General features: G+C 47.1%; 1 protein-coding gene and 1 long non-coding RNA gene across 11 annotated transcripts in view; one reads left to right on the top strand and one right to left on the bottom strand.

Annotated features, from left to right (window-relative positions):
* The window catches only part of LOC110517481 (trinucleotide repeat-containing gene 6A protein), an 84,682-nt gene that overhangs the window by 52,319 nt on the left and 7,970 nt on the right, over nt 1-24,393 (bottom strand). For 4 of the 9 annotated variants that reach the window (XM_036972127.1, XM_036972128.1, XM_036972123.1 and 1 more), the window contains exons 2-4: nt 17,544-17,597; nt 8,591-8,679; nt 1,142-1,438 (exon numbers count right to left, since the gene is read on the bottom strand). The gene's annotated coding sequence lies outside the window, so the exon portion shown is untranslated. The remainder of the gene's footprint in view (nt 1-1,141; nt 1,439-8,590; nt 8,680-17,543; nt 17,598-24,393) is intronic. The other 5 variants (XM_036972124.1, XM_036972130.1, XM_036972126.1 and 2 more) reach the window with 3 other exon arrangements.
* LOC118947065 lies at nt 26-882 on the top strand. Of its 2 annotated transcripts, none has more exons than XR_005041680.1 (3): nt 26-345; nt 400-638; nt 751-882. It is a non-coding gene; the product is annotated as an uncharacterized LOC118947065 (long non-coding RNA). The 2 variants fall into 2 exon arrangements; XR_005041679.1 differs by having other exon boundaries at nt 26-172; nt 227-638; nt 751-880.

Genomic DNA, 24,393 nt, shown 5'->3' with positions numbered 1-24,393 from the left:
GTTGGTAACAGTAGTGGACTAAACAGAGCCATTCCAGATGTAGTCTAGGTGAGGTAATGTTGGTAACAGTAGTGGACTAAACAGAGCCATTCCAGATGTAGTCTAGGTGAGGTAATGTTACTAACAGTAGTGGACTAAACAGAGTAGAGAGCCAGGATGTAGTCTAGGTGAGGTAATGTTACTAACAGTAGTGGACTAAACAGAGCCAGGATGTAGTCTCGGGGAGGTAATGTTGGTAACAGTAGTGGACTAAACAGAGCCATTCCAGATGTAGTCTAGGTGAGGTAATGTTACTAACAGTAGTGGACTAAACAGAGTAGAGAGCCAGGATGTAGTCTAGGTGAGGTAATGTTACTAACTGTAGTGGACTAAACAGAGCCAGGATGTAGTCTAGGGGAGGTAATGTTGGTAACAGTAGTGGACTAAACAGAGTAGAGAGCCAGGATCTAGTCTAGGTGAGGTAATGTTACTAACAGTAGTGGACTAAACAGAGTAGAGAGCCAGGATGTAGTCTAGGTGAGGGAATGTTGGTAACAGTAGTGGACTAAACAGAGTAGAGAGCCAGGATGTAGTCTAGGTGAGGGAATGTTACTAACAGTAGTGGACTAAACAGAGTAGAGAGCCAGGATGTAGTCTAGGTGAGGTAAAGTTACTAACAGTAGTGGACTAAACAGAGCCAGGATGTAGTCTAGGTGAGGTAAAGTTACTAACAGTAGTGGACTAAACAGAGCCATTCCAGATGTAGTCTAGGTGAGGTAATGTTGGTAACAGTAGTGGACTAAACAGAGCCATTCCAGATGTAGTCTAGGTGAGGTAATGTTGGTAACAGTAGTGGACTAAACAGAGCCATTCCAGATGTAGTCTAGGTGAGGTAATGTTACTAACAGTAGTGGACTAAACAGAGTAGAGAGCCAGGATGTAGTCTAGGTGAGGTAATGTTACTAACAGTAGTGGACTAAACAGAGTAGAGAGCCAGGATGTAGTCTAGGTGAGGTAATGTTACTAACAGTAGTGGACTAAACAGAGCCATTCCAGATGTAGTCTAGGTGAGGTAATGTTACTAACAGTAGTGGACTAAACAGAGCCAGGATGTAGTCTAGGTGAGGTAATGTTTATAGTAATCTAATCTACATTGTATTACCTGTTAGTAGCGCTGCCTGTCCGGCGGCGGGTCAGGGCGCCACCTGGCTGTGTGGAGGACAGCTGCACTGGGGGGGGTTCCTAGAGCCACGGGGTCAGTTTGTGGTTAGGGCTCAGGGCTGGGCACACAGGGGCAGGCTGGGAGAGGGGCTGGCAGCTGGCTGGGACCCTGTTGGCATCGCTGAAGATGCTCGGAGTAGTGTGTGTGTGTGTGTGTGTGTGTGTGTAGTGGGGAGGTTGTCGTTCAGATTGGCAGGCCAAGGAGCAGGAGTCTGCCTGGATTTGATATGTTCTGACACTGCAGAGGAGGAGAGGAGGGAGGAGGAAGGAGGAAGAGGGAGGAGGAAGAGGAAGGAGAAGAAGAGGAAGGAAGGAAAAGGGAGGGGTAAGAGGAAGGAGAAGAAGAGGAAGGAGAAGAAGAGGAAGGAGAAGAAGAGGAAGGAGAAGAAGAAGGAGAAGAAGAGGAAGGAGAAGAAGAGGAAGGAGAAGAAGAGGAAGGAGAAGAAGAGGAAGGAGTTAGGTTGGATACTCTTGTGTACTTTGATGTGAGTGTCAGACAACAGAACTTCTCCTACTTCCTCATCCTCTCTTCCTCCAGTATCTTCTAAAACCTTTCAGCTGGCTGGCTGGCTGCCTCCACACTTCTCCTGATCCACTGACTAACACAGACGCAACACACTTAGTGACAGTGATCCTCCCTCCCTCCCAGGAGAATATCATGGACACCGGGCAGTGTAGCGTCAGTCTGGTAATTCCACACCACCTCTAGGAGAACAGAATGTGTGTGTCTGTTTGTAAACACGGCCAAGAGCCCAGAGAGGAGAGATACCATAACGGTCACAGGTGTGTTAGTCCCCTCCTCAACTCTGATGACTGTGAGAACAGGGAACTCTAGTCGCTGTTCTACAACAGGCTTAGAAAATGATCTGACTCCATGGCAACAAAACCTCAGAGAGACAGAGCGAGAGAGAAGCTAGGTGGAAGAGAGATAGGTTTTGGGATGTGGACTAGGTGTTGGGTTATGTGTTGGAATGTGGACTAGGTGTTGGTATGAGGACTAGATGTTGGGTTAGGTGTTGGACTAGGTGTTGGTGGGTGGACTAGGTGTTGGGTTAGGCATGTGGACTAGTTGTTGGTATGTGGACTAGGTACTGGGTCAGGTGTTGGTGTGTGGACTAGGTGTTGGGTTAGGTAAAGGTATGTGGACTGGTAGGTGGACTAGGTGTTAGGTTAGGCGTTGGTATGTGGACTAGGTGTTGGAATGTGGACTAGGTGCTGGTATGTGGACTGGGTGCTGGTATGTGGACTAGGTGCTGGGTTAGGTAAAGGTATGTGGACTAGGTGCTGGGTTAGGTGCTGGTATGTGGACTAGGTGCTGGGTTAGGTGCTGGTATGTGGACTAGGTGCCGAGTTAGGTGCTGGTATGTGGACTAGGTGCTGGTATGTGGACTAGGTGCTGGTATGTGGACTAGGTGCTGGTATGTGGACTAGGTGCTGGTATGTGGACTAGGTGCTGGTATGTGGACTAGGTGCTGGTATGTGGACTAGGTGCTGGTATGTGGACTAGGTGCTGGTATGTTGTTGTTTTGGGGGTTTAACTGCTCAAAGGGCAGAACGGCGGATTTTTCCACATTGCCGGCTCGACGAGTCAAACCAGGGAGAGGAGAGGAAGAGGAAGAGAGAGGAAGAGAGAGAGAGAACAGAGAGGAAGAGAGAGAGAGAGAACGGAGAGGAAGAGAGAGAGAGAGAACGGAGAGGAAGAGAACGGAGAGGAAGAGAACGGAGAGGAAGAGAACGGAGAGGAAGAGAAAGAGAGAGAACGGAGAGGAAGAGAACGGAGAGGAAGAGAACGGAGAGGAAGAGAACGGAGAGGAAGAGAAAGAGAGAGAACGGAGAGGAAGAGAAAGAGAGAGAACGGAGAGGAAGAGAAAGAGAGAGAACGGAGAGGAAGAGAGAGAGAGAACAGAGAGGAAGAGAACGGAGAGGAAGAGAAAGAGAGAGAACGGAGAGGAAGAGAACGGAGAGGAAGAGAACGGAGAGGAAGAGAACGGAGAGGAAGAGAAAGAGAGAGAACGGAGAGGAAGAGAAAGAGAGAGAACGGAGAGGAAGAGAACGGAGAGGAAGAGAACGGAGAGGAAGAGAACGGAGAGGAAGAGAAAGAGAGAGAACGGAGAGGAAGAGAAAGAGAGAGAACGGAGAGGAAGAGAAAGAGAGAGAACGGAGAGGAAGAGAGAGAGAGAACAGAGAGGAAGAGAACGGAGAGGAAGAGAAAGAGAGAGAACGGAGAGGAAGAGAAAGAGAGAGAACGGAGAGGAAGAGAAAGGAGAGGAAGAGAAAGAGAGAGAACGGAGAGGAAGAGAAAGAGAGAGAACGGAGAGGAAGAGAAAGGAGAGGAAGAGAAAGAGAGAGAACGGAGAGGAAGAGAAAGAGAGAGAACGGAGAGGAAGAGAAAGAGAGAGAACGGAGAGGAAGAGAAAGAGAGAGAACGGAGAGAAAGAGAAAGAGAGAGAACGGAGAGGAGAGAAGAGAAAGAACGGAGAGGAGAGAAGAGAAAGAACGGAGAGGAAAGAAGAGAGAGAACGGAGAGGAGAGAGAGAACGGAGAGGAGAGAGAGAACGGAGAGGAGAGAGAACGGAGAGGAGAGGAAGAGAGAACGGAGAGGCGAGGAAGAGAGAGAACGGAGAGGCGAGGAAGAGAGAGAACGGAGAGGAGAGGAAGAGAGAGAACGGAGAGGAGAGGAAGAGAGAGAACGGAGAGGAAGAGAGAGAACGGAGAGGAAGAGAGAGAACGGAGAGGAAGAGAGAGAACGGAGAGGAAGAGAGAGAACGGAGAGGAGAGGAAGAGAGAGCACGGAGAGGAGAGGAAGAGAGAGAACGGAGGAGAGGAAGAGAGAGAACGGAGAGGAAGAGAGAGAACAGAGGAAGAGAGAGAACGGAGAGGAAGAGAGATGAGGGAGTGTCTGAAAGGACAAGAGGCTGAAGACGTTCGTGTCAACCCCTGACTGGGTGTGCAGGATTTTGTTCCAGCCCTTCACTAACATATCTGTTTCCAATGCTGAACTAATCATGGTCATTCAGTCTGGTGGCACAGGTGTATCTGAAGCTGATGTGTTTTACAGCAGGGCTGGAATGAAAGCCTGCACCCCCCCGTGGCTCGTCAGGACCAGCGGGGGGGTTTAGCCTAACAGCTAATCGACAGAGTGACAGAGGAGACAACACAACAGGAACACAACCCTGTACTAAAATAAACTGACTAGAAACAACTAGAAGACAGGAAAGAGGTGGATAGACAGGTCTGTCCTCTGACTATCTAGGCTAACAACATATAACTAGCTACTGGCTTCCCTGCAGAACCACTAGGCTAACAACATGTAACTTGATAGTAGCTACCCTGCAGAACAGCTAGGCTAACAACATATAACTAGCTACTGGCTTCCCTGCAGAACAGCTAGGCTAACAACATGTAACTTGCTAGTAGCTACCCTGCAGAACAGCTAGGCTAACAACATCTAACTAGCTAGTAGCTACCCTGCAGAACAGCTAGGCTAACAACATGTAACTAGCTAGTAGCTACCCTGCAGAAAAGCTAGGCTAACAACAAGTACCTAGCTAGTAGCTACCCTGCAGAACAGCTAGGCTAACAACAAGTACCTAGCTAGTAGCTACCCTGCAGAACAGCTAGGCTAACAACAAGTACCTAGCTAGTAGCTACCCTGCAGAACAGCTAGGCTAACAACAAGTACCTAGCTAGTAGCTACCCTGCAGAACAGCTAGGCTAACAACATGTAACTAGCTAGTAGCTACTCTGTGTTGGGGACCCGGCTGTGGCTGTCTAAGACAGGAGATAAGTTAACTCTGCTACTGAGACCCACTCCTGACTCAAACCCTGCCTGATGATCAACTGTATCACTCCAACCAGTAAAAACAACCCATTGGCCTGGTCTGGGCACACTGCCCCCCAGCTCCATTGGTTCTCCCACCAGAGTTCAGCAGGTCAATTCTGTTCCATTTCCTCAATTAAAAAGGAAGTAGGCCTAAAAACTTAAGAATTCTAATTATTTAAAAAAAATGTAATTTCCTTGATTTCTCACGTTCTCTTTCCTCACCACCTTCTCAAAACCAATTAGATGAGAAGATCAGAGGGGGAGGGACATCTATCCTTCTCAAAACCAATTGAACGAGAAGGTTGGATGTCCCTCCCCCCTCTGATCTTCTCATCCAATGGGGGTTGAGGCAGCGGTGAAAGGACACAAAAAAATAAAAATAAAGGAAATTAAATTGAGATTCTCCCTTAGTGTTGTGATTGCAGCCCACCATGTTGTCTCAGGGGGCCCCCGCCTGCCTGGGAAACGATGTAGGGTAAAACACAAGAGCCGAGCCGGGGGGCCAAGGCTACCGGGCCGAGCCGGGGGGCCAAGGCTACCGGGCCGAGCCAGAGACCAAGGCTACCGGGCCGAGCCAGAGACCAAGGCTACCGGGCCGAGCCAGAGACCAAGGCTACCGGGCCGAGCCAGAGACCAAGGCTACTTGCGTTACCACGGAAACCTCCAGATAATAGCAGCATTGTGTTGTTGTTGTATAAGACCATGTTCAGAGAACAACACGTTTCTACATCACGTCAAGAGTTTCAAAACTCTCAACAACAACAAAAACACTTCTAAAAGGGCTCTTCAGACCACAGCAGCAGTACGTCTAACCCGAGGCAGAGAATCTATTGGCTCTTCAGAGGGCCAGAAGGGGAGGGTTCAAACCACAGCAGCAGTACGTCTAACCCGAGGCAGAGAATCTATTGGCTCTTCAGGGGGCCAGAAGGGGAGGGTTCAAACCACAGCAGCAGTACGTCTAACCCGAGGAAGAGAATCTATTGGCTCTTCAGAGGGCCAGAAGGGGAGGGTTCAGACCACAGCAGTACGTCTAACCCGAGGCAGAGAATCTATTGGCTCTTCAGAGGGCCAGAAGGGGAGGGTTCAGACCACAGCAGTACGTCTAACCCGAGGCAGAGAATCTATTGGCTCTTCAGAGGGCCAGAAGGGGAGGGTTCAAACCACAGCAGTACGTCTAACCCGAGGCAGAGAATCTATTGGCTCTTCAGAGGGCCAGAAGGGGAGGGTTCAAACCACAGCAGCAGTACGTCTAACCCGAGGCAGAGAATCTATTGGCTCTTCAGAGGGCCAGAAGGGGAGGGTTCAGACCACAGCAGTACGTCTAACCCGAGGCAGAGAATCTATTGGCTCTTCAGAGGGCCAGAAGGGGAGGGTTCAAACCACAGCAGCAGTACGTCTAACCCGAGGCAGAGAATCTATTGGCTCTTCAGAGGGCCAGAAGGGGAGGGTTCAGACCACAGCAGTACGTCTAACCCGAGGCAGAGAATCTATTGGCTCTTCAGAGGGCCAGAAGGGGAGGGTTCAAACCACAGCAGTACGTCTAACCCGAGGCAGAGAATCTATTGGCTCTTCAGAGGGCCAGAAGGGGAGGGTTCAAACCACAGCAGTACGTCTAACCCGAGGCAGAGAATCTATTGGCTCTTCAGAGGGCCAGAAGGGGAGGGTTCAAACCACAGCAGTACGTCTAACCCGAGGCAGAGAATCTATTGGCTCTTCAGAGGGCCAGAAGGGGAGGGTTCAAACCACAGCAGTACGTCTAACCCGAGGAAGAGAATCTATTGGCTCTTCAGAGGGCCAGAAGGGGAGGGTTCAAACCACAGCAGTACGTCTAACCCGAGGCAGAGAATCTATTGGCTCTTCAGAGGGCCAGAAGGGGAGGGTTCAAACCACAGCAGTACGTCTAACCCGAGGAAGAGAATCTATTGGCTCTTCAGAGGGCCAGAAGGGGAGGGTTCAAACCACAGCAGTACGTCTAACCCGAGGCAGAGAATCTATTGGCTCTTCAGAGGGCCAGAAGGGGAGGGTTCAGACCACAGCAGTACGTCTAACCCGAGGCAGAGAATCTATTGGCTCTTCAGAGGGCCAGAAGGGGAGGGTTCAGACCACAGCAGTACGTCTAACCCGAGGCAGAGAATCTATTGGCTCTTCAGAGGGCCAAAAGGGGAGGGTTCAGACCACAGCAGTACGTCTAACCCGAGGCAGAGAATCTATTGGCTCTTCAGAGGGCCAGAAGGGGAGGGTTCAAACCACAGCAGTACGTCTAACCCGAGGCAGAGAATCTATTGGCTCTTCAGAGGGCCAGAAGGGGAGGGTTCAAACCACAGCAGCAGTACGTCTAACCCGAGGCAGAGAATCTATTGGCTCTTCAGAGGGCCAGAAGGGGAGGGTTCAGACCACAGCAGTACGTCTAACCCGAGGCAGAGAATCTATTGGCTCTTCAGAGGGCCAGAAGGGGAGGGTTCAAACCACAGCAGCAGTACGTCTAACCCGAGGCAGAGAATCTATTGGCTCTTCAGAGGGCCAGAAGGGGAGGGTTCAGACCACAGCAGTACGTCTAACCCGAGGCAGAGAATCTATTGGCTCTTCAGAGGGCCAGAAGGGGAGGGTTCAAACCACAGCAGTACGTCTAACCCGAGGCAGAGAATCTATTGGCTCTTCAGAGGGCCAGAAGGGGAGGGTTCAAACCACAGCAGTACGTCTAACCCGAGGCAGAGAATCTATTGGCTCTTCAGAGGGCCAGAAGGGGAGGGTTCAAACCACAGCAGTACGTCTAACCCGAGGCAGAGAATCTATTGGCTCTTCAGAGGGCCAGAAGGGGAGGGTTCAAACCACAGCAGTACGTCTAACCCGAGGAAGAGAATCTATTGGCTCTTCAGAGGGCCAGAAGGGGAGGGTTCAAACCACAGCAGTACGTCTAACCCGAGGCAGAGAATCTATTGGCTCTTCAGAGGGCCAGAAGGGGAGGGTTCAAACCACAGCAGTACGTCTAACCCGAGGAAGAGAATCTATTGGCTCTTCAGAGGGCCAGAAGGGGAGGGTTCAAACAGAGGACAGCCAATAGTGTCAGTCCTGGTAGATTAGACATCAATAGAATTCTAAAAACTGGGTATTATGTTGATTTTTATTATTATTCTGCCTCTTTTTAACCAGGCAAGTCAGATAAGAACAAATTCTAATTTCTTTGTTTACTGAGGGTGCTATCCTCAGATAATGGCATTGTTTGCTTTCGCCCTAAAGCATTTTTGAAATCTGACATATTGGCTGGATTGACAACAAGTGTAGCTTTAATTTGGTATATTGAATGTGTGAATTTTATCAAAGTAAAATTTTTATAGTAATTTATTTTCACTGGATGTTGGCCATTTATCCCCGAGAGGTTAAGAACAAATTCTTATTTTCAATGACGGCCTAGGAGGGTTAACTGAGTTAAGTGGTTTAAGTACCTTGTCAGCTCGGGGATTTGAACTTGCAACCTTTCGGTTACTAGTCCAACGCTCTAACCACTCGGCTACGCTGCCGCCCCATGTTGATGATGTCAAATATCAAAAAAAAAAAAAAGGTTCTTACCTGTCGACCAGCCCGTATCTTAACCTCCGTCCTCTTCACTCTCTCTCGCGCTCTTCCATCCACTGTTCTGTCTTCTATGGGCTGGTTCCCTGTAGAGGCAGAGTGGGGAGGGGGGGGCGACGTTAGGTCTATATACACCACACAAGGGCCTTGTGTTCCTGGGGGGGGGCGGCTCCGACTACTGGGCCCCGTCTCTGGGGCTCCTGACCAGAACATGTTTCTATTCCGTAATAGGGTGCGCCCTACTCCCTACGTCGTGCACCCTACCCCCTACGTCGTGCACCCTACCCCCTACGGTCGTGCACCCTACCCCCTACGTCGTGCACCCTACCCCCTACGTCGTGCACCCTACCCCCTACGTCGTGCACCCTACCCCCTACGTTGTGCACCCTACCCCCTACGGTCGTGCACCCTACCCCCTACGTCGTGCACCCTACCCCCTACGGTCGTGCACCCTACCCCCTACGGTCGTGCACCCTACCCCCTACGGTCGTGCACCCTACCCCCTACGTCGTGCACCCTACCCCCTACGGTCGTGCACCCTACCCCCTACGGTCGTGCACCCTACCCCCTACGTCGTGCACCCTACCCCCTACGTCGTGCACCCTACCCCCTACGTCGTGCACCCTACCCCCTACGTCGTGCACCCTACCCCCTACGTCGTGCACCCTACCCCCTACGTCGTGCACCCTACCCCCTACGTCGTGCACCCTACCCCCTACGTCGTGCACCCTACCCCCTACGTCGTGCACCCTACCCCCTACGTCGTGCACCCTACCCCCTATGTAGTGTATTGCTACTTTTGTCCAGGCTCTGATACTTGGTTCTGGGAGCCTTGTTTAATCAGTCTGGATGCACAACTTTTATGTGACAAGACACTTTTTTTTTTTAATAGTTGGCAAATTTCCAGAACGCCCCCCCCCCCCCCCCCCCCCCCCCCCCCCCCCCCCCCCTCCCGAAAACGTTTTCAGTCTAACCCCCGTCTCTGCCTATAAAGAGGGAGAGTTGGAGGGTGAGGTCTTTCTGAAGCAGGTCGAGCGTGGGAACTCAAAGTTTGTTGACTTCAGGGTCACCAAGGGAACAAAAAGGCCAGTCTGACACCAAGCAGCTTCACGGCACTACTGCCCCCTCCACCACGGCTCAATACTTAGACACTACAACGCACCACAAGTCCTACTGCCCCCTCCACCACGGCTCAATACTTAGACACTACAACACACCACAAGTCCTACTGCCCCCTCCACCACGGCCCAATACTTAGACACTAAAACGCACCACAAGTCCTACCGGCTGCTCCAGGGACCACGGGGTCATAACGGTAAAGTCATACCGGCTGCTCTAGGGACCACGGGGTCATAACGGTGAAGTCCTACCGGCTTCTCCAGGGACCACGGGATAATAACGGTAAAGTCATACCGGCTGCTCTAGGGACCACGGGATCATAACGGTAATGTCCTACCGGCTGCTCTAGGGACCACGGGGTCATAACGGTAAAGTCATACCGGCTGCTCTAGGGACCACGGGGTCATAACGGTGAAGTCCTACCGGCTTCTCCAGGGACCACGGGATAATAACGGTAAAGTCATACCGGCTGCTCTAGGGACCACGGGGTCATAACGGTAATGTCCTACCGGCTGCTCTAGGGACCACGGGGTCATAACGGTAATGTCCTACCGGCTGCTCTAGGGACCACGGGGTCATAACGGTGAAGTCCTACCGGCTGCTCCAGGGACCCACGGGGTTCAACAAAGCCATAGTTCAGTACTTAAAGCGGTTTTGAGGTCATGTTTTGGTTTCGGGTAAAGCCGGGAAATTAAAAGGCATTCAATGTTCCTGGCATTGTCTGTTGTGACAGAATTGTTATGTTGGGACACGTTTCCACTCTGATGTGACGTTTGTAACCATGTGGGAGGTGGGAATTTACCAGATGTGAAGTCATAAATACCAGCTGAATGCATTCATGAGATATGAACTCATTGGGGCCGAAAGGGCTAATGGCCAACCAATCATATCAATCATAAACTGAAAGTACAACCCCCCCCCCAAATAGATGCTGTTATGAATGTCATTTCCTTAGTAGGGCGAGGTCAGAGGTCACCACGTGGGAGAAGTTGGTGATTGTCAGTTTTCCACTTGGAGAGCCGTACATTTTTTTTTAAATAGTACAGTTTGTCCATTTTCAGATGCCGTAGCCAGTATACAGAACGTGGGGGCCTCACCCCCCAGTCAGAACAGGGCATCCACACTCACACCATGAACTGTAAGTCAGTGTCTGGCGGCGCGTGGCTAATGTAGCATTCAGCCATGATGACGTCAGCCTTCATTAGCATGAGGATGATGATGTCACAGAGGCTGGCTGCTGGTTCCTCTGTCCAGGAAAAGTCCTCCTGATAATTAGCGCAGGGGGTGAACTACAGGCCCGTAGGATACAGGCCTGTAGGGGGTATGTTATACAGGCCTATAGGGGGTATGTTATACAGGCCTATAGGGCTATGCTATACAGGCTACAGGCCTATAGGGGGTATGCTATACAGGCTACAGGCCTATAGGGGGTATGCTATACAGGCTACAGGCCTATAGGGGGTATGCTATACAGGCTACAGGCCTATAGGGGGTATGCTATACAGGCTACAGGCCTATAGGGGGTATGCTATACAGGCTACAGGCCTATAGGGGGTATGCTATACAGGCTACAGGCCTATGGCAGTATGTTATACAGGCTACAGGCCTATAGGGGTATGTTATACAGGTTACAGGCCTATAGGGGTATGTTATACAGGCTACAGGCCTATAGGGGGTATGCTATACAGGCTACAGGCCTATAGGGGTATGTTATACAGGTTACAGGCCTATAGGGGGTATGCTATACAGGCTACAGGCCTATAGGGGGTATGCTATACAGGCTACAGGCCTATAGGGGGTATGCTATACAGGCTACAGGCCTATAGGGGGTATGCTATACAGGCTACAGGCCTATAGGGGGTATGCTATACAGGCTACAGGCCTATGGGGGTATGCTATACAGGCTACAGGCCTGTAGGGGGTATGTTATACAGGCCTATAGGAGGTATGTTATACAGGCCTATAGGGCTATAGGGGGTATGCTATACAGGCTACAGGCCTATAGGGGGTATGCTATGCAGGCTACAGGCCTATAGGGGGTATGCTATACAGGCTACAGGCCTATAGGGGGTATGTTATACAGGCTACAGGCCTATAGGGGTATGTTATACAGGCTACAGGCCTATAGGGGGTATGCTATACAGGCTACAGGCCTATAGGGGGTATGCTATACAGGCTACAGGCCTATGGCAGTATGTTATACAGGCTACAGGCCTATAGGGGGTATGCTATACAGGCTACAGGCCTATGGCAGTATGTTATACAGGCTACAGGCCTATGGCAGTATGTTATACAGGCTACAGACCTATATATAAATCACAATGCAAAATAAGGCTTTTAGTTCACGGATATATGAGCAGATGTGAATCCATTTGACCGTCATGTTGATCTATAAAGCTGGGTTTCCGTTAAGGAAAATGTGCCACCGGACAACGTGACCAGACAGATTTACATGTAACAAAAAACGGCCGCCGCATGAGAAATTTACAAAACACGCAACTCATTCTAGACAGAACACCTGATTGAGGTGCCATGTAACACGTGAGACGTTCATCTCTGTCAGAAACTTAGAGGGCAGATCTAAAGATGCAACAACTAGCATGGGATGCTAATATGACTAGGATTATCAACTAGCATGGGATGCTAATATGACTAGGATCATCAACTAGCATGGGATGCTAATTTGACTAGGATAATCAACTAGCATGGGATGCTAATATGACTAGGATTATCAACTAGCATGGGATGCTAACATGACTAGGATTATCAACTAGCATGGGATGCTAACATGACTAGGATTATCAACTAGCATGGGATGCTAATATGACTAGGATCATCAACTAGCATGGGATGCTAATTTGACTAGGATAATCAACTAGTATGGGATGCTAATTTGACTAGGATAATCAACTAGTATGGGATGCTAATATGACTAGGATTATCAACTAGCATGGGATGCTAATATGACTGGGATCATCAACTAGCATGGGAAAGAGGGAGCTCTAAAGATGCAACAACTAGGACGGGTTGCTTTGCCTTCCGGAAAAGAAAGTTGAAAATCAAAAGAACAAGGAGAGAAATGCCTTAGAGGTGGGTCCCAATAGGGAAATAAATTAAAATATAATTTGCCAAAATTATATATAAAATTACTCCAGTCTGTGCAGAAATAAATAAAATAATTTTTAAAAACTTAACCAAAAAGCTGTGGATTGTGTCAAAAAAACAACAAAAATAATCACAAACTCGCTATTTGTGAACCCCATAATTTAGACAGTGCACGTGTGGCAGTAGGCCCAGCTGATTATTGAGTTGGGCTGTCGGTGAAAAGCATCGCAAATATCTGTGTGGAGACAGTGTGTGTTCGGTATAATAAAACCTGTTGCTCCGCTGTCTCCCGCCAATTCTCCTGCATTAAATTGCAGGTATTGATTACAGTAAAGCAGTTTAGTAGTGTAGTAAAGTAGTGTGGTAAAGCAGTGTGGTAGTGTAGTAAAGTAGTGTGGTAGTGTAGTAAAGTAGTGTAGTAAAGTAGTGTGGTAAAGCAGTTTAGTAGTGTAGTAAAGTAGTGTGGTAAAGCAGTGTGGTAGTGTAGTAAAGTAGTGTGGCTGTTAATAAATGCAGGTATTAATTACAGTAAAGCAGTGTAGTAGTGTAGTAAAGTAGTGTGGTAAAGCAGTGTAGTAGTGTAGTAAAGTAGTGTGGTAAAGCAGTGTGGTAGTGTAGTAAAGTAGTGTAGTAAAGTAGTGTGGTAAAGCAGTTTAGTAGTGTAGTAAAGTAGTGTGGTAAAGCAGTTTAGTAGTGTAGTAAAGTAGTGTAGTAAAGCAGTTTAGTAGTGAAGTAAAGTAGTGTGGTAAAGCAGTTTAGTAGTGTAGTAAAGTAGTGTAGTAAAGCAGTTTAGTAGTGTAGTAAAGTAGTGTAGTAAAGCAGTTTAGTAGTGTAGTAAAGTAGTGTAGTAAAGCAGTGTGGTAAAGCAGTTTAGTAGTGTAGTAAAGTAGTGTGGCTGTTAATAAATGCAGGTATTAATTACAGTAAAGCAGTGTAGTAAAGTAGTGTGGTAAAGCAGTGTGGTAATGTAGTAAAGTAGTGTAGTAGTGTAGTAAAGTAGTGTGGCTGTTAATAAATGCAGGTATTAATTACAGTAAAGCAGTGTAGTAGTGTAGTAAAGTAGTGTGGCTGTTAATAAATGCAGGTATTAATTACAGTAAAGCAGTGTAGTAGTGTAGTAAAGTAGTGTGGTAAAGCAGTGTGGTAGTGTAGTAAAGTAGTGTGGCTGTTAATAAATGCTGGTATTAATTACAGTAAAGCAGTGTACTTTACAACTAACGAAAAATACACAGGCCAATTTAACACCACTGAATTAAGCTACATGACCATCTAGACCGATAAGCATGATGGTCAAACGCATTTCTACATCAACTGTTACTGCCGTCAATTAATCAATTGTACCACAACAACGAGGACTGTCTAATCAGATCGACCTATCATGTACCACAACGAGGACTGTCTCATCAGATCGACCTATCAACTAAAGGGATTTAAACCCTGTACCACAACAACGAGGACTGTCTCATCAGATCGACCTATCAACTAAAGGGATTTAAACCCTGTACCACAACAACGAGGACTGTCTAATCAGATCGACCTATCAACTAAAGGGATTTAAACCCTGTACCACAACAACGAGGACTGTCTCATCAGATCGATCTATCAACTAAAGGGATTTCAACTCTGTACCACAACAACGAGGACTGTCTCATCAGATCTATCTATTTCACCCCATTCAACTAAAGGTATTTAAACCCTGTTATTCATCTCACATGCGCCGATATTGAAAGCTCTCTCTGTTTTCCAATTATCTGTTCATTTAAAAAAGGCAATCGGCCTCACAGAGGTGAAGGGTGTAGGACCTGGGGGATGGGGTAGGACCTGGGGGATGGGGGTCAGGATACGGAAAGACCTGGGGGATGGATGTCAGGATACGGAAAGACTTGGGGGATGGGGGTCAGGAGAAGGGGTAGGACCTGGGGGGTGGGGTAGGACCTGGGGGATGGGGGTCAGGAGAAGGGGTAGGACCTGGGGGGTGGGGTAGGACCTGGGGGATGGGGGTCAGGAGAAGGGGTAGGACCTGGGGGATGGGGGTCAGGGGACGGGGTAGGACCTGGAGGATGGGGGTCAGGATACGGGGTAGGACCTGGGGGTCAGGAGAAGGACCTGGGGGATGGGGGTCAGGGGACGGGATAGGACCTGGAGGATGGGGGTCAGGATACGGGGTAGGACCTGGGGGTCAGGGGAAGGACCTGGGGGATGGGGGTCAGGGGACGGGGTAGGACCTGGGGGATGGGGGTCAGGGGACGGGGTAGGACCTGGAGGATGGGGGTCAGGATACGGGGTAGGACCTGGGGGTCAGGGGAAGGACCTGGGGGTCAGGGGAAGGACCTGGGGGATGGGGGTCAGGGGAAGGACCTGGGGGATGGGGGTCAGGGGAAGGACCTGGGGGATGGGGGTCAGGGGAAGGACCTGGGGGATGGGGTAGGACCTGGGGGATGGGGGTCAGGGGAAGGACCTGGGGGATGGGTGTCAGGGGACATCATAGACCTGAGGGATGGGTGTCAGGGGAAGGGGTAGGAACTGGGGGATGGGGGTCAGAGGACGGGGTAGACCAGTGGGATGGGGGTCGGGGATGGGATAGAAGCTGGGGGATGGGGGTAGGAGGTGGGGATGGGGGTCAGGGGACCTGGTAGGACCTGGGGACAGGGTAGGACCTGGGGGATGGGGGTCAGGGGATGTGGTAGGACCTGGGGGATGGGGTAGGAGGTGGGGATGGGGTTCAGGGGACCTGGTAGGACCTGGGGACAGGGTAGGACCTGGGGGATTGTAAGAGGGGTGGGTAGGGGGTCAGGGTAGGACCTGGGGGATGGGGGTCAGGGGATAGGGTAGGACCTGGGGGATTGGAAGAGGGGTGGGTAGGAGCTGGAGATAGGAACGGGGGTGGCTAGGGGGTCACTCTTCCAATCCCCCAGGTCCTACCCCGTCCCCTGAAACCCAGGTCCTACCCTGGGGGACCTGGGGGATTGGAAGAGGGGTGGGTAGGTGCTGGAGATAGGAACAGGGGTGGCTAGGGGGTCACAGGTCTTTTGTCTCCGCATGAACTGTACGACTACAATGAGCTACACAAACAGCCGCCCACAACAAAAGTGTGACAGTGGGTTTCATTTAGCCCTTAAAACAGCAGTGCTGACTCAGCAGGGGGCCTGGCCGCTCGGTCGCTACATTACAACGGAACTGCATGTGCTGCTTGTACCAGACTTTACCTCCAGTATGCACACACACATTGATGCCCCCCCCCCCCTACACACACACACACACACACACACACACACACACAGGAAAAGGCCAGGCAGGCACACACACAGGTCCAGGGCTCTATAAAACCACACACAGATCCAGGGCTCTATAAAACCACACACAGGTCCAGGGCTCTATAAATAAACCACACACAGGTCCAGGGCTCTATAAATAAACCACACACAGTTTCAGGGCTCTATAAATAAACCACACACAGTTCCAGGGCTCTATAAATAAACCACACACAGTTCCAGGGCTCTATAAAACCACACACAGGTCCAGGGCTCTATAAATAAACCACACACAGGTCCAGGGCTCTATAAATAACCACACACAGATCCAGGGCTCTATAAAACCACACACAGGTCCATGGCTCTATAAAACCACACACAGATCCAGGGCTCTATAAATAAACCACACACAGGTCCAGGGCTCTATAAATAAACCACACACAGTTTCAGGGCTCTATAAACAAACCACACACAGTTCCAGGGCTCTATAAATAAACCACACACAGTTTCAGGGCTCTATAAATAAACCACACACAGGTCCAGGGCTCTATAAATAAACCACACACAGGTCCAGGGCTCTATAAATAACCACACACAGATCCAGGGCTCTATAAAACCACACACAGGTCCAGAGCTCTATAAATAACCCACACACAGATCCAGGGCTCTATAAATAACCACACACAGATCCAGGGCTCTATAAATAACCCACACACAGATCCAGGGCTCTATAAATAAACCACACACAGATCCAGGGCTCTATAAATAAACCACACACAGATCCAGGGCTCTATAAATAAACCACACACAGATCCAGGGCTCTATAAATAAACCACACACAGATCCAGGGCTCTATAAATAAACCACACACAGATCCAGGGCTCTATAAATAAACCACACACAGTTCCAGGGCTCTATAAATAAACCACACACAGATCCAGGGCTCTATAAATAAACCACACACAGGTCCAGGGCTCTATAAATAACCCACACACAGATCCAGGGCTCTATAAATAAACCACACACAGATCCAGGGCTCTATAAATAAACCACACACAGATCCAGGGCTCTATAAATAAACCACACACAGATCCAGGGCTCTATAAATAAACCACACACAGATCCAGGGCTCTATAAATAAACCACACACAGTTCCAGGGCTCTATAAATAAACCACACACAGATCCAGGGCTCTATAAATAAACCACACACAGTTCCAGGGCTCTATAAATAACCCACACACAGATCCAGGGCTCTATAAATGACCCACACACAGGTCCAGGGCTCTATAAATAAACCACACACAGATCCAGGGCTCTATAAATAACCCACACACAGTTCCAGGGCTCTATAAATAACCCACACACAGATCCAGGGCTCTATAAATAAACCACACACAGTTCCAGGGCTCTATAAATAACCCACACACAGATCCAGGACTCTATAAATAACCCACACACAGATCCAGGGCTCACCTGTTTTGACTCTTGAGTTTGTTTCTTTGTTGGCAACAGGTTGTATTGAGAGCTCTAAAAAAACAAAAGAAAGATGGGTCAGTTCACTAATCTGCTCCCGAGAGGCACAGAGGTCTAAGGTCGCTGCATCTCAGAGCAAGAGGTGTCACTACAGACCCTGGTTCGAATCCAGGCTGTATCACATCCGGCCGTGATTGGGAGTATCGTGGGGCGGCGCACAATTGGCTCCGGCGTCGTTCAGGTTTGACCCGGGGTCGTTCAGGTTTGACCCGGGGTTGTTCAGGTTTGACCTGGGGTAGGCCGTCATTGTAAATAAGAAGTTGTTCTTCATTTAAATAGGCGAGTAAGATAAGGTTAAATAAAAAATATATATAAATGAATGATTAAACTCCCCTGTCAAAACAAAGACAGTTCATTTATCCTGCTCACTAATAAACTCTCCTGTCAAAACAAAGACAGTTCATTTATCCTGCTCACTAATAAACTCTCCTGTCAAAGACCAGTCAGTTAATTTATCCTGCTCACTAATACACTCTCCTGTCAAAGACCAGTCAGTTCATTTATCCTGCTCACTAATAAACTCTCCTGTCAAAGACCAGTCAGTTCATTTATCCTGCTCACTAATAAACTCTCTTGTCAAAGACCAGTCAGTTCATTTATCCTGCTCACTAATAAACTCTCCTGTCAAAGACCAGTCAGTTAATTTATCCTGCTCACTAATAAACTCTCCTCTCAAAGACCAGTCAGTTCATTTATCCCGCTCACTAATAAACTCTCCTGTCAAAGACCAGTCAGTTCATTTATCCTGCTCACTAATAAACTCTCTTGTCAAAACAAAGACAGTTCATTTATCCTGCTCACTAATAAACTCTCCTGTCAAAGACCAGTCAGTTAATTTATCCTGCTCACTAATACACTCTTCTGTCAAAGACCAGTCAGTTAATTTATCCTGCTCACTAATAAACTCTCCTGTCAAAGACCAGTCAGTTCATTTATCCTGCTCACTAATAAACTCTCTTGTCAAAGACCAGTCAGTTCATTTATCCTGCTCACTAATAAACTCTCCTGTCAAAGACCAGTCAGTTAATTTATCCTGCTCACTAATAAACTCTCCTGTCAAAGACCAGTCAGTTCATTTATCCCGCTCACTAATAAACTCTCCTGTCAAAGACCAGTCAGTTCATTTATCCTGCTCACTAATAAACTCTCCTGTCAAAGACCAGTCAGTTCATTTATCCTGCTCACTAATAAACTCTCCTGTCAAAGACCAGTCAGTTAATTTATCCCGCTCACTAATAAACTCTCCTGTCAAAGACCAGTCAGTTCATTTATCCTGCTCACTAATAAACTCCCCTGTCAAAACAAAGACCGTTAATTTATCCTGCTCACTAATAAACTCTCCTGTCAAAGACCAGTCAGTTCATTTATCCTGCTCACTAATAAACTCCCCAGTCAAAACAAAGACAGGTCAGTTATACATTTTAAAAGATAGTTTGTTTTGTTGAGTCTTGGCATAATTCAGTTACTATGGAATTGACCACTAGGCATTAAGAGTTTGAAATAAGTTTATTATTTCAGAAATGTAAATACTGTGGACCTGTCTACCAGGGTTAGGGTCAACTCCATTTATCTAGCTAGGGACCCGTCTACCAGGGTTAGGGTCAACTCCATTTATCTAGCTAGGGACCCGTCTACCAGGGTTTGGGTCAACTCCATTTATCTAGCTAGGGACCCGTCTACCAGGGTTTGGGCCAATTCCATTTATCTAGCTAGGGACCCGTCTACCAGGGTTTGGGTCAACTCCATTTATCTAGCTAGGGACCCGTCTACCAGGGTTTGGGTCAACTCCATTTATCTAGCTAGGGACCCGTCTACCAGGGTTAGGGTCAACTCCATTTATCTAGCTAGGGACCCGTCTACCAGGGTTTGGGTCAACTCCATTTATCTAGCTAATGACCCGTCTACCAGGGTTTGGGTCAACTCCATTTATCTAGCTAGGGACCCGTCTACCAGGGTTTGGGTCAACTCCATTTATCTAGCTAGGGACCCGTCTACCAGGGTTTGGGTCAACTCCATTTATCTAGCTAGGGACCCGTCTACCAGGGTTTGGGCCAATTCCATTTATCTAGCTAGGGACCCGTCTACCAGGGTCAGGGTCAACTCCATTTATCTAGCTAGGGACCCGTCTACCAGGGTTAGGGTCAACTCCATTTATCTAGCTAGGGACCCGTCTACCAGGGTTTGGGTCAACTCCATTTATCTAGCTAGGGACCCGTCTACCAGGGTTAGGGTAAATTCCATTTATATAGCTAGGGACCCGTCTACCAGGGTTAGGGTCAACTCCATTTATATAGCTAGGGACCCGTCTACCAGGGTTTGGGTCAATTCCAATTTCATTCAGGAAATACACTAAAAAGGTTTTTCCATTCAGAATGGTTTTTATTTGTTTTTTAAAGGAATTTTGTTAACTTTCTGAGATAGATTGGAATTGACAGCGTTGGACCAGTCAGTAACCGAAAGGTCGCTAGGTCAGATCCCCGAGCTGACCAGATAAAAATATATATATAATCTATCGATGGGCCCTTGAGCAAGGCACTTAAACCCTAATTGCTCCTGTAAGTGGCTCTGCATAAGAGCATCTAAAATGTCCAACAAAATGAAAAAAAATAATAATGTAAATGTAGAAAAGTAACTTGCCACACACACCAACCAACACATGGGATTGGACAGTCAAACTGTCCATTAAAATAGCAGCCAACCGGTGTCACTGGTGATATCCTGCGCCGCGTCGTGATTCGTTTACGTTCACAAACAAACAAAAAGCGGTCTGTTACCTTTACTGTAACGGCAGCCTTCAAAATATAGATATGAGCCTTCGACAAGTGCTCCTCTAACCAACCACCAACCAGCATTTCACTCACGCTTGTGAATAAAAAAAATAGTAAAGTATGATCACATGTATAGTAAAGTATGATCACATGTATAGTAAAGTATGATCACATTTATAGTAACGTATGGTCACATTTATAGTAAAGTATGATCACATTTATAGTAAAGTATGATCACATGTATAGCAAAGTATGATCACATGTATAGTAAAGTATGATCCCATGTATAGTAAAGTATGATCCCATGTATAGTAAAGTATGATCCCATGTATAGTAAAGTATGATCCCATGTATAGTAAAGTATGATCACATGTATAGTAAAGTATGATCACATGTATAGTAAAGTATGATCACATTTATAGTAAAGTATGATCACATTTATAATAAAGTATGATCACATTTATAGTAACGCATGATCACATTTATAGTAACGCATGATCACATTTATAGTAACGCATGATCACATGTATAGTAACGCATGATCACATGTATAGTAAAGTATGATCACATGTATAGTAAAGTATGATCGCATGTATAGTAAAGTATGATCGCATTTATAATAAAGTATGATCACATTTATAGTAACGCATGATCACATTTATAGTAACGCATGATCACATTTATAGTAACGCATGATCACATTTATAGTAACGCATGATCACATGTATAGTAATGTATGATCGCATGTATAGTAAAGTATGATCGCATGTATAGTAAAGTATGATCGCATTTATAGTAAAGTATGATCACATGTATAGTAAAGTATGATCGCATGTATAGTAAAGTATGATCGCATTTATAGTAAAGTATGATCACATGTATAGTATGATCGCATTTATAGTAATGTATGATCACATTTATAGTAAAGTATGATCACATGTATAGTAAAGTATGATCACATGTATAGTAAAGTATGATCACATGTATAGTAAAGTATGATCACATGTATAGTAAAGTATGATCGCATTTATAGTAAAGTATGATCACATTTATAGTAAAGTATGATCACATGTATAGTAAAGTATGATCACGTGTATAGTAAAGTATGATCACATGTATAGTAAAGTATGATCGCATTTATAGTAAAGTATGATCACATGTATAGTAAAGTATGATCACATGTATAGTAAAGTATGATCACATGTATAGTAAAGTATGATCGCATTTATAGTAAAGTATGATCACATTTATAGTAAAGTATGATCACATGTATAGTAAAGTATGATCACGTGTATAGTAAAGTATGATCACATGTATAGTAAAGTATGATCACATCTATAGTAAAGTATGATCACATGTATAGTAAAGTATGATCGCATTTATAGTAAAGTATGATCACATGTATAGTATGATCGCATTTATAGTAATGTATGATCACATTTATAGTAAAGTATGATCACATGTATAGTAAAGTATGATCACATGTATAGTAAAGTATGATCACATGTATAGTAAAGTATGATCACATGTATAGTAAAGTATGATCGCATTTATAGTAAAGTATGATCACATTTATAGTAAAGTATGATCACATGTATAGTAAAGTATGATCACGTGTATAGTAAAGTATGATCACATGTATAGTAAAGTATGATCGCATTTATAGTAAAGTATGATCACATGTATAGTAAAGTATGATCACATGTATAGTAAAGTATGATCACATGTATAGTAAAGTATGATCGCATTTATAGTAAAGTATGATCACATTTATAGTAAAGTATGATCACATGTATAGTAAAGTATGATCACGTGTATAGTAAAGTATGATCACATGTATAGTAAAGTATGATCACATCTATAGTAAAGTATGATCACATGTATAGTAAAGTATGATCGCATTTATAATAAAGTATGATCGCATTTATAATAAAGTATGATCACATTTATAGTAAAGTATGATCACATGTATAATAAAGCATGATCACATGTATAATAAAGTATGATCACATGTATAGTAAAGTATGATCACATGTATAGTAAAGTATGATCAGTTATAGTAAAGTATGATCACATGTATAGTAAAGTATGATCACATGTATAGTAAAGTATGATCACATGTATAGTAACGTAAACACTGCAAGTAGCAGATTCCAACATATTTTTAGCCGTTTTGTTTCATAGCTAGTGAATTAACAGCACAAAGTCAAAGAACGACGAATCCTAAATAAGCCGATTCCACCTCACGCTGCAACACTTCCTGTCAAGAGCAGAGTGAAAGATTAATGTTTTTTTTTTAGAAGCGCTGCCCACGGGCATACAAGTTGGTCTAATTGACTTGAAAAGAAAGTCTACTGAAATGAATGAGACTTTGTCCTCGTGTTTCTTGGTCTAGTTATATCGTTTAGTTTACAAGCTAGGTTGTTTCAACTGTTAAGAGAAGACAACACTTCCTTCCACTAGTCAGACTCCATCTCAAAGAGGTGTAACCATGGTAGCATACCGCCCTTAAAGGGACAGGCAATTTGTTGTCTCATCAGTGATATGTTTTGCTTAATAGACTAAAACAAATGTAATTAAACAATATACCGCATTAGCTCTTACTCGTAAAACATTTGTTTTTAGAAACATTACAAAGCATCTGTTTTTTGTGTGTTTTACTGGTATAATTTTAGGGGCCCAAAAATAAAATAAAACATTTAAATAATGGTATACTTGCCACAGTGGCTGTTGGACCCAAAAGTACATTTTTATACCCTGGCTGAGATGTATTTATATTTGAGGATTTACCAGAAGTGACCAAAACAGGGTTTGCCATGCCTACTACATGTCACATAGTACATGATGTACTATGGGCCTGGGCAGAGCCAATGAGCATGTTGACACATGATGTACTATGGGCCTGGGCAGAGCCAATGAGCATGTTGACCACATACAGAGATGTTAAAAGGAGCTTCCTGCAATATTTGTTGTGGCAGCAAATCTCTTGGTGTCAAATTAACTGGGGCTGAGAGTTTTAGTACAGCGCACTAACGGATTGTGCCACAGACAGTTAGAGTGCAGCTCAGGCCCAGTCAATTTGACAAGAGATTTCCTGCCCCCCCCCACAAAGAAAATCATAACAGAAATGTGGGAAAACAGTCTACCGGTACCCCCCACCTCCCACTAGTACAGCAGGCGTGAGGCTGGAGCGACACCGCGCACAAACCAGCCGGCGACACCGCGCGCAAACTAGCCGGCGACACCGTGCGCAAACTAGCCGGCGACACCGCGCGCAAACTAGCCGGCGACACCGCGCGCAAACTAGCCGGCGACACCGCGCGCAAACTAGCCGGCGACACCGCGCGCAAACTAGCCGGCGACACCGCGCGCAAACTAGCCGGCGACACCGCGCGCAAACTAGCCGGCGACACCGCGCGCAAACTAGCCGGCGACACCGCGCGCAAACTACCCGGCGACACCGCGCGCAAACTAGCCGGCGACAAGCCGCGCGCAAACTAGCCGCGCGCAAACTAGCCGGCGACACCGCGCGCAAACTAGCCGGCGACACCGCGCGCAAACTAGCCGGCGACACCACGCGCAAGCTAGCCAGCGACACCGTGCGCAAACTAGCCAGCGACACCGCGCACAAACTAGCCAGCGACACCGCGCACAAACTAGCCAGCGACACCGCGCGCAAACTAGCCAGCGACACCGCGCGCAAACTAGCCAGCGACACCACGTGCAAGCTAGCCGGCGACACCGTGCGCAAACTAGCCGGCGACACCGCGCGCAAACTAGCCGGCGACACCGTGCGCAAACTAGCCAGCGACACCGCGCGCAACCTAGCCGGCGACACCGCGCGCAACCTAGCCGGCGACACCGCGCGCAACCTAGCCAGCGACACCGCGCACAAACTAGCCAGCGACACCGCGCGCAAACTAGCCAGCGACACCGCGCGCAACCTAGCCAGCGACACCGCGCGCAAACTAGCCGGCGACACCGCGCGCAACCTAGCCAGCGACACCGGGCGCAAACTAGCC

This window comes from Oncorhynchus mykiss, unplaced genomic scaffold, assembly GCF_013265735.2.
Source record: "Oncorhynchus mykiss isolate Arlee unplaced genomic scaffold, USDA_OmykA_1.1 un_scaffold_120, whole genome shotgun sequence".
Lineage (NCBI taxonomy): Eukaryota > Metazoa > Chordata > Actinopteri > Salmoniformes > Salmonidae > Oncorhynchus > Oncorhynchus mykiss.
This window is presented reverse-complemented; position numbering and strand designations above follow the sequence as displayed.